Source organism: Echinops telfairi, unplaced genomic scaffold, assembly GCF_000313985.2.
Source record: "Echinops telfairi isolate 266 unplaced genomic scaffold, ASM31398v2 ScPeMD7_9;HRSCAF=40, whole genome shotgun sequence".
Lineage (NCBI taxonomy): Eukaryota > Metazoa > Chordata > Mammalia > Afrosoricida > Tenrecidae > Echinops > Echinops telfairi.
In genome coordinates, this window is record NW_022103906.1 from 28,656,084 (window position 1) to 28,667,994 (window position 11,911).

Consider the following 11,911-nt stretch of genomic DNA (forward strand, 5'->3'; position numbering starts at 1 on the left):
AGGGGCAGGTTTAAGTGTGAGGGGATTGAAGGGTTACGTCTCACAACAGTGTGAGAAGGGGTCAGCACTGTTTCCTCTCCTTTGTATGTACGGGCTTCTAAAAGTTCAAGGGAAAACGCCATTATCTTTTCATTCCATTTGCCAGGCATTTTCTGAAGCCCCCTTTATACCAAGTATGATTAAAGTATGAACAGATTAAGTTCCTTAATCCAGGATGACCACAAAATGACCGGAAGGAAAGGCTGTTTGAAATTCAAACTGCAATGCTTCTCCCTCAAAAGGCCAAAAAGAGCCTTTGTTGCTCTGTGAGAGAGAACATGGACATCGCTGGAACTTCAAACCACAGTGAATGAAATGCGAAAGTCTCTGACCCACACAGTTTCATTAGAAGAGTATTAAATATTGATAACAATTCACAAGTCTGATAAAAGCTTATGAAAAAAAAAGCATTAAACTCTGCCTGGCCATGGGATTTCCCTCTACTAAATATTTAAAGAGGAAACATGATGAAAGCAGAGATTATAATGCCTCTGAAAATGAAAATGGTGACGTTAAACACAGGAAACGTAAAAATTCAAATACTGCGGAACTAAAGAAAACAAAACTCACTGCCATCTGATCCATGCTGACTCAAAGCAACCCGACAGGGTGGGGCAGAACTGCCCCGTGGGTCCCCGAGGCTGCAGCTCTTCACGGGAGTAGAGAGTCTGGCTGTCCTACAGCAGAAAGGCTACTTGTTTCAAACCACTGACCTTACGGTTACCCACCCACCGCAGAGGCACTACGCCACCAGGGCTGAAACTGGGAGTGGGTAGAAACCTGACCAGCTTCTCCTTCAGCTTTTCCAGGGAGGAGAGGAGAAACTGGCTCCAGAAGAGAAAACCAAGCAGCTTACCTCATCAGAAATCATTTTGATGGCATTCCTTTTTATTATTTCAAAAGTCCAAAGAGGAGATGAAAAATCACACATCATCTTACCACGTCTTTTTAAAGTCTATAAAGTGAGTGGTGACTCCCTTCAGCCACCTTTCCAATCCCAGCCTCGGCCCTGATTGCAACCACAGTGATCAATTGGGGCAGACATCCTCAGCTTGTTTCTGCACTCACAGACCCAGCGCGCGCGCGCGCACACACACACACACACATACACACACTGTTTTACAAAAATAGGCTAGAAGAGTCAAGATGGCATCCTGCTGTCAGATCAGAAAAGTAAGAGGCATGGAAAGCAAGCTTGAGGAGAAAACAACAGGGCCTACAGTTCTGGAGGGATTTGGGGGAGAAGGAGATGAGGGAAGGGAGCGGTGAGCAAACAACGCCATAGGCAGGGGAATAACTAGGGAATTAAAATCAATAATGAGGGGGACATAAAGACCCTGGGGGTGCTGGAGCAACAGGAATCTAATTGAGAGGAATTACTAAGCCTCAGAAGAAGGATGAGCGTGCTGGGAGGGCAGGAGGGAGGTAAAAGGAAACAGAGGAAAGATCTAGGAAGCAAAACTATTGATAGCAGTAGAAGCATAGGTGTATACATATGTAAATACATTAATTCATAAAAATAGAGGTATTGGTCGACGTACATATATTTATAAGGCAATACACTGAGGTCGTGGACAGACTTCAGGCCTCTGCTCATGCCTTCCCTCAATGCAAGAACACTTTGTTCTAACAACCTGGCATTCTGTGATGCTCATCCTCCCTGCACAATCGCTGAAGACAAAATGGGTGCATAAGCAAATGTGGTGAAGAAAGCTGATGGTGCCCAGCTATCAAAAGATATAGCATCTGGGGTCTTAAAGGCTTGAAGTTAAACAAGCAGCCATCTAGCAGAGAAGCAACAAGCCCACATGAAAGAAATACACCAGCCTGTGCAATCATGAGGTGTCAATAGGATCGGGTAATAGGCATCAGAAAACCCCAAAACAAACAAACAAACAGACCCATATTGTTGAGAACGAGAGGCTGGAGCAGAGACCCCAAACCCATCCGTAGACAATGGGACATCCCCTCACAGAAGGGTCACAGGAAGGCATGAGTCCATCAGGGATCAGTATAGCACCAATGAAATACAATATTCCTCTGGTTCCTTGAGGCTTCGTCACCCCCCACTATCATGACCCCTGTTCTGCCTTTCACTTCAGGCTAGACCAGACCATGTGTAAAGGTACAGATAAAGAGATGAGAGCTCATGACACACGGAATCCAGGAATAGGAATGGGAGTGGCGATACCAGAAGGATTGGAGGAAGGTGGGGAGAACCGATTGCAACAATTGACACATTACTACACACACATGCCCCGGGGGGATGAACAGAAACCATGGGGGAAGGGAACAGCGATTGGTGTAAGATATGAAAATAATAATTTATAATTTTTCAAGGGGTCACGAGGGTGGGGGGAGGGAGGGAAATAAGAGGAGCTGATACTAAGGACACAATAGAAAGTATAGGTTTAGAAAATAGTGATGGCAACATATGTACAAAGAGCTGTAAGAGTCCCCAATAAAATAATCTTTAAAAAAAATGGGCTAATGTTCCACGTATTAGTCTTCAATTTTGGGTGTTTTTTTCTCCTATATATTTTGGAATTTAACAGTCCCCCCCCACACACCCAAACATTAACAGTAATAAGTTGAATTGTTATTATGTAATACCCACACCCAAAAATGAATTCTGAATAATTGCTTAATTACTTATTAAGTAAACTCAACCCCAAATTTTCTTAGGTATGCCTTCTAAAATGCTAATGCAGTTTAAATAAGGAAATTATCTAAATCTCATGGGATGAGGAACATAGACTTGCTCAACTTCATGAAAGACTACCCAAATATAAAGTTTGTGCATTTTCAGTGATCAAGGTTTGGACTCCTCCCCAAAAGCTTCATAACAGACAAATCTGTGGTAAATTACGATTGATTGGCTCTGGAACAAATGCTAATAAAACAAGAAACAGAAAGCTCATTAATAGGAAGGCCTCTTTTCACAAAGGTGGCATCAACCCTTTTGACCACATTCTGAAAACCATCACAAGGTCACACGCTACGGAGTCAAAACACAAGTTTCCTGTGCAAAAGTAGGTTCATAATTGGCTACACAACTTTGAGAAAATAATGTAGTCATTTCATGTAAATCCCTGTTCCCCCCAATACTAGTAAATTTTCCGTCTCAATCACACACTTGCCCAATCCATAGACAGGTAACCACAGAGAAGAAATCAAGGTCTACCTTGCCGGCAGCAAACAACTTTGCTAATAAATTCCATTCTGGGTTGAAAAGCACTAGTATACATAACACAAGCAGTGAACATCTGTGGCTTTTCTCTTAGTTATCAAACCAAATGCAACTGTAAACCTTTTCGTTCAAAACCCAATCCAATGTGGAATATAAAATCCAAAGAGGCCTAAGGAGGGTGAAGAAGAGTGCTTCTCACTCAAGCATAGAGGCCTCCACATTCAAGTAGTACACAGCCTCCTGTTTAGCAGCATCTCCCCTGTCACTCACTTACAGTCCCCATGGTCCTGCCCCACTGGTCAACCCACTGTTTGCCCCCCAGTGCCTTCTTTCCTGCCCCTTCTCCATTTTGTTCTCTCTACCTGAAATCCCTTTTCTCCCCAAATCTACTGTCTTGTCAACCAAAATTCCTTATCCTGAGCTCACTGCATTCCCCCACATTGTTCTTGTCCCCAGATTGTAGGCAGTGTTTCCCTCCTTTAAAACTCAGCTTCACTGCAGCCCTGTGCTCTGTGGGAGCTCAGGGGCTATTTCTGGCTGACCTCTACCATCGCCCTTAGTGCCTTTCAAAGGACTTTGTAAACAGTAGCAGACTCTCAGTAAACATTTATGGGATTCAATAACCCGTTGTGGAATATCCTGCCTCCTTAATATCCACTGCGTGCCCTCACTTTTTATTAAGAAATGTATAATTTTAACAGCAGAAGGTTACAGAAGTCACGCTATATCCTGGATAGTTCATGACAAGATATCCTTAGACATATATGTGTATGCAAAGGTAGTGTCATCTACGGCACGCAGTTCACTGACCTATTAGTCTTGTGCCACATCCACAAATCTACATTGAGCTTATACATGGGAAGCCAAGGGTCTACCAACTAACAATGACCTGATGTCAACTTTGAGACCAGAGCTGTTGGTGCGCCATGGAAGAGAAGAAAAGTAGAAAATAGAAAGCATTTTTTCAAGCGCCTTGTCATTTACTTGCAGAAAGAGATAGCACATAAGACAAGTTGAGCATATGTGCTTACATTATTTCTATGATTTCTGTCTTAAAATAGATGGAGCCAGATTCCACTTGGCACCCACTAGTCATATCTTTTGGCCTCTTTGGCTCTTGTCGGGGGCAAACCTGGCTCCCTGTGGCCCAGCTGTGAGAGCCACTGATCTGCCCACCCAAGCAGGACCTCCCTGACAGGGAGCGTTTGCGGCACCCTGCAAGTGTATCATCTCGGGAAGTCAAGGGAACACTGGGCCAGGCTCAGGTGGGTCAGGAAAGCCTACAAGAAGAAATGCACTGCCCTGGACCCACAGCAAACCTCGCCAGGTCGGAGAAGAAGTGCTCCCTAAGCTTGCTGTGAACGTACACCTTTACAAAAGAGCACTTGGAAAAAAGACAGCAATTGGAAAGGAGAGAAGGGCAACGCTGTGCAAGAAAGAAAGCAGGAACGGGGCCTGGAGGCAACCATTAGCATGAAGTGCAGAAAATGTTAAGGCGCCAGCCTGACCAAGCACAGGAAAAACCATTGAGGGCCAGGGTGGCCAGAGAAGGTGGGTAACGGCTCAAACACTAGTGGTTAGGCCAGCCCAGAGCCCAGAGCAGAGGCTACATCTACGTCTACATCTAACTAGTCAGGAGACTGGTCTACAGACACCTGGAAGGCTTTGATTCTGTCCTCTTCAGTTAGTCATTAGGCCGTTCCTCCCAAACTAATTAGGTCGATGTGAATCATACCTATGCAACAATAACATATTCAAGCTGTTCTTTTTTAAAAGTGATTTCTGTCATGACAGAGGTTCTTACAGAAAATATAGAAAAAGACAAATAAAAAAACTCTAACAATCATCTATCATTTAACCACACTCCCTTCACTCCTTTAGTTGGCAATTATTAGGGTCTGTCACTCGTCTACATCAGCAAAGTAGACAAAAGACCCTGCCTCCGACAACTTACTTTCTAACAAGGGCAGAAAAGCAGTAAATCAACAAGTAAGTCCTATGGTGGACCTGAAGATGCTATAGGTGCTTCAGAAAGGAAAACAACAGAACAGGGGCGGGGAGCTGGGAGAGCGGGAGTAGGGCAGGGGCTGCCACTTTGAAGAGTGTGATCCAGGTGGGCCAATTTGAGAACACAACTCACCAAATGAGAACCATACTTCCGGGTGGGCTTATTTCCATTTATTATAAGGTGAACATTTCCCCAAGGCACCAATTACTCGTTGGCAATCTTCTGACTGCAGAGAACTCCATTTCACAAATATACCACAATTTATTTAAATATCAATGGGTCACTCAGCTTTTCCCCCATAAAAAAAATCAGCCCCAAAATGATCATACCTAATCCCTCCGTTTTCTTATGAGAATGCAATGAAGTGGAATCACATAGAATTTGGAGAAGACAGGGTTGAGGCTCATCGTGGACTTTGACTACACAGAGCAGCAATATTTTGAAGCAGATTCCTTTTTCCCCATTCTGCATGAAGTTCTTCTCTCCCACACATGACAATCTTTTCATCAGACTGACAGCACTGCTTGGGACTCCCAATCTCACTACCATCAACCACTCTGTCTATCAGAATCCCTCTATCAGAGAGAATGCAAAACAAAGAACGCTACCAGAGACGCCAACCTAGAACAGGACCTGATCCACAGGGTAACATGCAATAGCTCTTGGATTAATAAATGAACAAGCAAATGAATGAGAACTTGTAAAACACACGTTGGCTTTCATATAGCCAGGGGGAGGCTTGGGTATGTTTCCCTCCCACTGAGGCTTCCTCTATCCAGAGGAGTGAGTCATCTCTCAGACATATTTAGCATCTTCCCAACAGAGCTGCGAAGTGTCTCCTTTAATGCCTTAATAATGCTGAAAACTGCCAACTACCTGGGAAGCTAGAAAGTACTATAAGCTAGCTGAAATAAATGCCAAATGGCATATAGAAACTACAAGGGCCTTTTGGCTCTCTGTGCTGCACCACAGAGGTCGGCAAGGGCAAGCGCCTTACAAAAGGTGGCAAAGGAGGAGCTCAGAAGAAAGTGCCTGATCCATTTCCCAAGAAAGATTGGTATGATGTGAAAGCACCATCTATGTTCAATGTAAGGAATATTGGACTCAAGGAACCAAAATTGCATCAGATGGCCTCAAGGGTCGAGTTTTTGAAGTGAGCCTTGATGATCTGCAAAATGATGAAACTGCATTTAGAAAATTCAAGCTAATAACTGAGATGTTCAGGGCAAACACTGCCTAACCAACGTTCCTCACATGAATCTTACTTGGCACACAATGTGCTCATGGTCAAAAATTGGCAGACTGTGATGGAAGTTCATGTTGATGTCAAGACTACTGATGGGTATCTACTTCGTCTGTTCTGTGTTGGTTTTACTTTTAAAAAAACCTGCAATAATCAGATTCGGAAGACCTCTTATGCTCAGCACCAACAGGTCCGCCAAATCTGAAAGAAAATGATGGAACTCATGACCGAGAGGTGAAATGACTTGAAAGACGTGGTCAATAAATAGATTCCAGACAGCACTGGGAAAGACACAGAAAAGGCTTGCGGGTCTATTTCTCCTCTCCATGATGTGTTTGTCAGAAAAGCAAAGATGCTGAAAAGGCCCAAGTTTGAATTGGGAAAACTCATGGAGCTTCATGGTGAAGGTGGCAGTTCTGGAAAAACTATTGGAGATGAGATAGGTGCAAACGTGGAACAGGCTGATGGCTCTGAGCCACCAGTCAATAATCTGTTTAAAATTCAGACTTAATGTTGACAAATAAAAGGTCTTATTGTGAAAAAGAAACTACAAGGAATGTCCATCAGTTTCTGCCTTTCTAGTCCCCTCAAAGACAACCTTGCATAATTCCTTACACTCATGAAATACATGAGAAGTGTATCTTTTAACCCATAGGTAACATCATGCTAAATGAAGAAAAGACTGAAGTTGTCAAAGATTTTGTCTTGCTTGGATCCACAATCAATGCTCATGGAAATAGCAGTCAAGACATCAAATGATGCATTGCATTAGGTAAGCCTGCTGCACAAGATGTCTTTCAAGTACTGAAAAGCAAGGATGCTACTTTGAGGACTAAGGTGTGCCTGAGCCAAGCCATGATGTTTTGAATTACCTCATATGCATGTGAAAGATGGACATCGAATAAGGAAGACCTAAGAAGAATGGATGCACTTGAACTAGAGTGCTGGAGAAGAATATTGGAAATACCATGGACTGCCAACAGAACAAACGGATCTGTCTTGGAAGAAGTACTCACATAGTGCTCCTCAGAGGCAAAGATGGCAACACTTCATCTCGTGTACTTTGGACATACTTTGGACATGTTGTCCGGAGAGACCAGACCCTGCAAAAGAACATGAAGCTTGGTAAAGCAGCAGAGCGGCGAAAGAGAGGAAGACCCTCAATGAGATAGACCAATAGTAGCTGCAGGGGTGGGCTCAGACATAAGAACCACGTGAGGATGGCCCAGGACCAGGACCAGGACCAACTTGACCTACCCAACAACAATAAACTATCTTGTTGTTGTTGTTGTCTTAACTAATTGAGAGTCAATACATATATCATTACATCGTTCAATCACATCAAGCAGTATTGTACAATTGCTTCCACAATCGGGGTCCAAACATTATTTTCCTTCCTGGACTTCTTGATGTCTTCTCCATTTTAACACACACACACAAACACACACTACTGTACCCCTTCTCCCCGAAACCCTTATTCTACTTTTTGTCCCTAGAGGTTCATCAATCATGGGCTTCATATACCAAAAGACAGAAAAACATTTAACACAACTTCAAGAGAATGACCCCCAATGACATAACACCTCTGAGATAAACCCTAATATGATTAAAAACACACACACACACTAATATAGAAAAGGTTGAAAACCAGATCAGGTCCAGCAGCTCCCATTGTATGTGTAAATAAGATATCTTTTACTGAAGCTCCTGGGTGGCACAAACAACTAGTGTGCTCAATGTTAACTGGTGGTTTGAGTACCAATTGCAGCCTGAAGCCCTAGAAGAACACCCTGGTGATGAACTTCACCAAAAGTCAGCCATTGAAAACCTCCTGGTGCACAGTTCCTCTCTGACACCCATGCGGTAGCTGTAAGTCAGAGTAGACCCTGAAGAAACTGGTTTTTAAAATAAACATGAGGGTAAGTCAAAAAGTATTATGACAGCACCATAGGTACCTGTATTAAACAAAACTGTGAAAATGTGAAGCCAATGTTTCTAAATATATCCTCCTCCATCTAGGTCTAGATACTGTTGAGGGAGGTTTCCCTCTCTTTAACCCTTCCCCAAAGAATTTGGTGCTCTTCAATTTATACCATTTATACCACCTCTTCAATTTATACCATTTATACCACCTCTTCAATTTATACCACGCTAATGCATTCTTGAGGGACTCAAATTGTGTTCTGTTGAAATGTTCTTTGTGTTTGGGGAATAAAAGAAGTCAAAGGGGCAATATACGGGGTGTAAGGTGAATGGGGTAAGATTTCCCCATGAACTTGTAAGACCACCCTTGCCACCCCTGGAGAACGAGCAGGTGCATTGTGGTGATGGGACAAAGCAGGTCCCCAGTACAGTTTCCCTGGCCTTTCTCTCATTAATGCTGCTTTCAGTTTCCTTAACATGTCGTAACAGTAAGCTCCATAATCATCCTATGGCCTTGAGAACCCCAATTCCGACGGTATCTATCACCCTCTGAGTTGACCTCTCGGCCTTAAATGTAACCAGCCAAGCAGATCCCCCAAGAAGTCACTCTTTTGATTGAATTTTTTAAGGTGTCTTAATGAGCCTAAGACAAAAGTATGACTGAGAGAACTGGTCTGCGTCCATCCCCTGACCGGAGACATGTTTACACACGTTTTGTTTGGAATAAGTCCAGGCACATCCGGAATGATGCCCTGGGAGCGATGCTTCTTTGCTTACCCTCATGTAGCTGTTTCATAGTTCATAAAGCTCTACGCATCCTAAATTCCAACTGCAGCAGTCCTCAACTATCATTAAAGCACACACATCTCTTACTTTGTCACCTAAGTGAGGGAAGAGCCTCTGAAAATCACTTGCATACAACATGGCAATAAAGAAAATGCTGCACTCAAAGAAATAAAGAACAATAGCATACACGCGTTCTTTATCATCTACGCTGGTTCACGATGGGGTCATACTACTGAGTACTAATAGTTTCATTACCGAGGAATGGAAAACACTTAGTTGTAAGCCCTGATAGTACACTGCATTTTAACATCTTCAAAAAGCCCCTGTTCTACAGCCCACTTTCACAAATTAGGATTAAACCCAGACAAATAGCTAAAGAGGTTTCCCAAGCTATAATGTAACCTTAGAATGACCAAGAGGCAAATCTTCTCTTACACATGACAGCAATAAGAATGCACACCCTAGGGTGACCACTGTCCTTCCTGTGATCACCCCACATAGTCGCTCCACCCACTGTACTGGAAACCCACTTAGATGGAAAGAACAATGGTGATCCTATTTTGAAGTCTTCCTTTAATTCTAAGTATAACTATTTAAGCTACACAACTATTATATATTCACAATTAACCTAGCTGTGTTTCAGGGATGCTGCAAGTAGAGGAGCGAGGATTCTAGCCATGGAAAATAATTGTTTAAAGTTGCTCAAATTCAGATCTTTGTGTTAAGACTCTTCACTCTATAACTGTGTGTTAAGACTCTTCACTCTATAACTCAGGATCTGGTCACAGTAGAACAAGATGGCAGAGGAATGCAGCCAAAGTGGCTATACATAGTGGTCCATGCTACCTCCCACAGTGCTCCATCCCACTCTTGTTAGTCTTCCAGATGCACTGTGGGATACAAGAATGAAAGCTAAGTATTTTCACCTGTGATGCCAGAAATGATCCCTAGAAATATGCAAGAAATCAATGCATCTGCTTCTGCGAGGGCAACCACGTTCTGGACTCCAAAGGTGGTCTTGCAGATGCCAACACCTTAGGACATTTGCTATCCTGACAATTCATGCATCGTTTTTTTAAGGTGGGGCTTTTTGAAAAAGATTAGAAAGTAACTCTACAAATTGTATTTTTGTGAATACATACTCGGAGTATATGATTTGCTTTGTGGTGCATGCATTTAACAAATATTCAGATATGCTAAAAAGGGTCATTTGTTGACACATGTGCTACTCTGGGCGAGGGGTGGGCAGTTCGAACTCAGCCAGAAGCTCCCCAGGACAGACACTTGGCATCTGCTCCTATAAATATTACAGCCTCAAAAGCCCATTGAGGCAGTTCAGCTGTGTCACCCAGGGTCAACCTGTGTCAACGCTGGGCTCAGCAGCATCCAGCAACAATAGGTGAGAGACGATGAAAGCACAGAAATAGTAAGCAGTTGTCTGATTTCAGCCTTATTTTGCAGGGTTCTGTCAAGATGAGCAATGATTTGGATGTGGGATGTGTGAACGAGGAAAGGAGCCCTGGATGACTCAGGGTCTGGGGGCCTGAACAAATAGAAGAATGGCAGAAATGAAGGGAGACCTGGGGGGCGCTGTAGGGAGGGAAACCGGGAATTCAGCTTTGGACTCATGGAACTGAGGTGCTTCTTAAACATCCAAAAGTGATGAGTAGAAGGGAGAGGTCCTGGCAGCTCACCTTCAGGTGAGCGTTTCCCAAAGATTCACTGTGGTCAGTCTCCTCTGATTCCACTAAAATCTCCGGACTAAAGCCACAACCCTCAGAAAACGAAGTGAAAGCAGGCAAGCAACTGGAAAGGGGGTTCATGCCCTTTCCTTTTTTCCTCTATTCTCTTGTGGCTTTGCCCAACAGGGGACTCCAGTCACAGAGGCCTACAGCAGCGCAGGGGCACAGTCAGCGAACGCCCTGGGGAAAGCCCATCTCTCTGGCAGGAAGAACCAGGAAAGGGGACTGCTGGGAGTGAGAAAGTGTAAGGAGGGTCCCAGAAAGGAAAGGCTCCCCTGACTCTGTGTATCATTCCTGAGCTGCACATCCACAGGACAGCCCCCAAACAGCAAGGTCTGGCTTCCTGCTGATCTTGACACCCGTTTGGTGAAGTGGAATTGGAAAAATGCCAAGCTAAGGGAGATTCAAAGGAGAAGTCAAAAGAGAATACAGGGACTACTTTACAAAAGCTGTGTATTAAAAGTTGTGAAGAAAAGGGGGTGGTGGCTACAGATAGAGGATTCTGTAAAGTGGAAGATGTTTCCATGCTGATAGGACTGATGTAATAAAGGGGGGAAATATTGATGTATTAGTTATACATCAGTATCCTTGAGGAAGTGAGTCCGAGCAGAATCCTGTGCACAAAAATATGGGAAGGTTTTCGATTGGGTAAGAGTATGCATATTTTGCCAGCAAAGTAGTCATTGTAGATAGCAGAGATGCAGAAAAGCGTATTGTTTTAATATTGAGAGGATATATTCCCTGGTTTTAAAACACGTTGCTTCATCAGTCAAATAAGAGGCACTCTTCAATCCTTGGACTGAAACAAGCTCTAACCCTTTTGTTAAATAGCTAGTTGGCTCATAAAATAAAGCATATCACCCATGAGGGCTGTGCTCCTTGAAAATATCACCTATATGCCAAAGTGATCAGCTATCAGGCATCAAAGAACAAAAAATCATATCATTGTGTGCTCACCTCCCTGATACGATCGCTGAAGA

The 11,911-nt window shown here is 43.4% G+C and overlaps 1 pseudogene; it reads left to right on the forward strand.

Annotated features, from left to right (window-relative positions):
• The first annotated feature begins 503 nt into the window (after window positions 1-503).
• Window positions 504-6,991, forward strand: LOC101659534 (annotated as a pseudogene).
• The last annotated feature ends 4,920 nt before the right edge of the window (window positions 6,992-11,911 follow it).